The 4,749-nt window shown below is 44.7% G+C and overlaps 1 pseudogene; it reads right to left on the bottom strand.

The window, feature by feature from the left end:
* Window positions 1–3,574: 3,574 nt before the first annotated feature.
* LOC148128943 (uncharacterized) lies at window positions 3,575–4,749 on the bottom strand (annotated as a pseudogene).

Below are 4,749 nucleotides of genomic sequence, written 5' to 3' on the forward strand. Positions count from 1 at the left end.
TTTCTATCTCCCCCCTAAGTTAATCAAATTAATCTTTAAAATAATATCTAATACCCAATCAGATTTTGCTTGGTACATTCTATCTGACTAATACATCCAACACAATTAAGTGCATAATTAGACAATAAATCCAAATATTAAAAAAAAAATACTATAATAAAAATTTTATAATAACATCAATACCATAATTTTATTAAACTCTTTAATTAAAACAATATTCTAAACCTCTCCTATTATTAAGTTTTAAAGCCAATCATTTTTAAACATTTTAACATTTTAATCTCTTATCAACTCTTAAACCCTTGCAATACTACCATCTCATCTTATGTACCTTGCAAAATCTTTTTTTAAAAAAAAAAAGTTATACTTTATCCATTATCCATAAAAATTCCTTTTTTTCCATTTAATTTCAAAACATTGTAGCTTTTCTCCACCTTTTCCCTTTCTTTCTTCTCCCAACAAATCTTTCTACCCCCCCTTCTTCTAGCCTCTGCCTTACCGGCTTCCCTTCTCTGTCGTTATTCCTTTCCCCTTTGTTTACTATCATCATATTGGTTTTTGCACTTTATTTTTCCCTTTCTTAAATGTTTTTTTAGATCTTAAGTCCTTAAGTCCTTTAGTTTTCTTCTTTTCTCTTCTTTTCTTTTCTTTCTCTCTTCCTTCTTTCTGGATCAAATTCTGAGATTCATTAAAGATGGCTCCTTCCTTTCTTTCTTGTTCCTCTGCTGTCTTCATCTGTTGTAATGTTTGTTGATAATTAGTAAGCGCCATTTCTAAGAAAAGGAAAGCTTCTTCCACACCATCTTTACCATTTTTTTTTGCTTGTTCATATTCTTTTCTTAGTTCCTCAACAGAAAGAGCCATTATAAATCTTTTCTTTTCTTTTCTCCTTCTTTCTTCTTACAACAACCAGAATATTCAAAAGAAAATAAAAAGATAAAACAGTCCCAAAGTTATCAATCAGTCCAAACCAAGGCAGAGATCTCACTTTCTCCTTCTGGGGTAATATCAATCAAAGAGAAAGAAAGTCCAAATCTGTTTAAAATCTTATTACAATATATTCTAGTCTTCAAATCCTTAAGGCATCTGCTCCAACAAAGTCTTAGCATACAAATATTTTTCTTTTAATCCTCTCTCTTCCCACTCATCGCTTAAAACCAATTTCCACCTAAAAAAATAGGTTTCTTAATATCCAGTTATTTATTCCGTAGGAAAAGAGGGAAAGCTATCCTTTCAGCACCTTCAAACAGCCGCTTTTTTCCTCTTCTGGCAGGTATTATTCAGAAAGTCATACTTTTCAGGAATTTTATTAAATATGTCTTAGAGTCCTAGGAGCCAAGAAAAACTTTCTCCTCTCAATCACTTTCTCCACTTCCTCCTGCGCATTCTTACCCGGCTGCCAGCTTCTTTGTGGCGGCCATTGCGGACCGCCGCTGCACCGTCCTGGGAAAAGGGGTTCTGCCGGCCAGGGAGGGTCTGCAACACCCCAGTCCCTTCTCCGGATCCCCCAACCTTCAGCTGCCCCTGCAGTGCAGCCTAGCTCCCGCTACCCGTGTGGGTCGGAGCCCCAAAAACGGCAGCGCGGCAGGGATCGCGCAGCTCGCAAAATCCTGCCGCTCATGAAGCCGACAAACCGGAAGTTCCAGGATGGCTGCTATTTTTCTGTCTGTTTTGAAGGCAGTCTTGATGTGATGTCTATGTAGTATCTTACTAATTTTGTCTGTAGTACCTCTTATGTAGGGCAGGACAGCTGTTCCATAGGTCTGTTCATCTTCTGGGTCTCTATTATGTCTCTGTGTGTTTTTGTGGATCAAGTTGGTGATTTTGCTTTTGTGGAAGCCATTGGCTGTCAGTACTTTAGTCAGGGTGCATAGTTCAGTCTTAATGTGTGTCTTGTCTGCCAGGCATTTGGTTCTAGTAATTAGTGTTTTAGCCACGGAGTTTATCTGTGCTGGGTGGTGGTGGGATTGGGCGTTGAAGTAGCGGTTAGTGTGTGTTTTCTTCTGGTATACGGTGTGTCCTAGTGTGCCATCTGTTTTTTTGTAGATTAGTACATCTAGGAATGGTAGTTGTTTGTTTGTTTCTGTTTCCATGGTGAACTTGATTTTGGGGTTTGTGCTGTTTAGGTGTGTTAGGAAATTGTTTAGGTTTTCTTGTCCATGGGGCCAAATCACGAATGTGTCATCGATGTATTTTAACCATAGTTTGGGTTTGTGGATGGCATTGGCCAGGGCTCTGGATTCGAATTCTTCCATGAACAGGTTTGCAATGACAGGTGACAGTGGTGATCCCATAGGGGCTCCTTCAATTTGTTTGTATCTTTGTCCTTTGTATATGAAATATGTGTTGGTTAAGCAGTGTTCTGTTAGTTCCATGAGGTGTTTAGCTGGTTGGTATTTATTTTTGATGATTTCAAGAGTTTCTTTTATCGGGACTTGACTTTATCGGGACTTTCATATACAAAGGAGAAAGATACAAGCATCCACCTAGGAGAGGGCCTCCGGCCCATCCCCCTGCCTCTCGATCAAATACTGGAACCGCCCTTTCAGCCAGCGGGAATCCCTAATGCTGGCCACCTTGCCTTCTACTGCGCCATCTTCACCAGACGCAGGTGGTGGATCAACAGCTGTGGGACATCAGAGATAACACAAAGGGGTGTCAGGGACCAAAAGGGAACAGTGGAAGGCTGGATGAATTCGCATGGAGCGCGGTAGAGTCAGTTGATAGGCTATGGGTTTGATGACCGCCTTGATGGGAAATGGGCCGATGAACCGATGGTCCAGCTTCTTTATCAGGCAGTCAACCTGAAGATGTTTTGTGGATGACTACACACGGTCTCCTACAGCCAGCGGAGGCATTTTCTGTCGAGAGCGATCTGCGAATCGCTTGTAATCTTCCTTGGCCTGTATCAGTTGCTGCCGAACTAACTGCTGAACTGAGTGAAGTTCCGAAGGGAATTCCCGGGTCTCGGTAACAGGGGAATCTAATAGTATCACAGGGAAGAACCACAGATGGTACCCCACATTAGCATAAAATGGTGTCATTTTGGGTGGAGGTGTGCTGGGAGTTGTTGAATGCAAACTCCACCAGAGGGAGATAATCAGCCCAGTTCTGCCATTGGTTTAGAAAACAACACAAGTATTGCTCGAGAATGCCAATGACCTTCTCCGTCCCCCCATCAGTCTCTGGATGGTGTGCCGACGACAAGCACACCTGCACCTGTAACACGGTCATCAGGCTTTTCCAAAATTGGGCTGTAAATTGTACACCGCGGTCAGAAACTACCCTGTCTGGCAGACCATGGAGATGAAAAACATGCTGCAAGAACAAACGGGCAGTAGTACGGGCCATTGGCAATTTACGACATGGAATGAAGTGGGCCATTTTTGTCAACATGTCGACCACCACCAGCACAGTTGTAAATCCAGAGGATGGCGGTAAATTAGTCAAGAAGTCCATGGAAATTGCTCCCCTTGGTCTTTCTGGAGTTGGCAGAGGTTGGAGACCAGGAGGTGTACCCATCGCGGTTTTCGCTTGCCTGCACGGTACACAGGACGTGACATAGGCATGGACATCATGCCGTACTTGAGGCCACCAAAAAGTCTGCGTCACAAGATGGAGGGTCTTAAAAAGACCCAAAATGGCCGGCTGCAGGGTTGTCGTGACACTGAGTCATAATAAGGGCTCAAAGCGGCCCCGTGGGTACATACAACTGGCCCTGATGCTTGAGTAAACCCTCCTCCAAAGTCCATGGGGATTTGGGTCCAATCTCCCCCATCCTCTGCTGCGACCAAGCATCTAGGTGCTGCGCCTCTCACACCTGAGTCCGCAAGTCCACCGGTTCCTGGACTGCGGCCAAGGATTCTGCTGGCAGCACCGTCCATGGAGGAAGGGGGTCCTCAGGGCAAAGGTACTTGGGTTTGCGGGACAGGGCATCTGCCCTCCAATTGTGACCACTGGGGATATAGGTCACAGAAAAGTTGAACCGGGCAAAAAACAATGACCACCGGATCAGCCGCTGGTTCAACTTTCTCACCCTTGACAAGTGTTCTAAATTCCGATGGTCTGTCCGGACCTCCACCTTGTGTCGGGCCCCCTTGAGATGATGTCGCCAAGCCTCAAACACAGCCTTGATAGCCAGTAACTCTTTTTCACAGATGGTGTAGTTGCGTTTGGAAGGAGTGAGTTTCTGGATATAATAAGCGCAGGGAAAAAGAGTGGCGCTATCAACTGGGACTTGCAACAGCACTGTCCCAAAAGCCACATTGGACACGTCCGTCTCCACCACAAAAGGACGATGTGGATCAGGGTGTCTCAGGATGGGTTCTGCGATGAAGGCATTCTTGAGGGCCTCAAAAGCCTGTTGCTGCGGGGGGGGCCCCACTGGAATGAGACCTTCTTTCGAAGGAGCTGAGTTATTGGACCTGTCAGCTTGGCAAAACCTGGGATGAAGGTCCGGTAATAATTAGCAAACCCCAATAGGCATTGAACGTCCTTCACGCCACAAGGGGGTTCCCAACTACATAAGGCCTCCACCTTGCGCAGGTCCAGGGCGATGCCTTCGGGAGAGATGATGTGCCCAAGGAACTCTATGGAAGTCTGGAAGAAGAGACATTTCTCCAGCTTCGCATAAAGTTGGTGGTCCCGAAGGCATTGCAAGACCAGATGAACATGTTGAAGGTGGCTGTCCCTGGACCCGGAATAGATCAGAATATCATTCAGGTACACCACCACGAACCGATCTAACAT

The sequence above is a fragment of the Notechis scutatus genome, chromosome Z (genome assembly GCF_049901735.1).
Source record: "Notechis scutatus isolate UNSWTSFEM ecotype Mainland chromosome Z, rNotScu1.2, whole genome shotgun sequence".
Taxonomy (NCBI): domain Eukaryota; kingdom Metazoa; phylum Chordata; class Lepidosauria; order Squamata; family Elapidae; genus Notechis; species Notechis scutatus.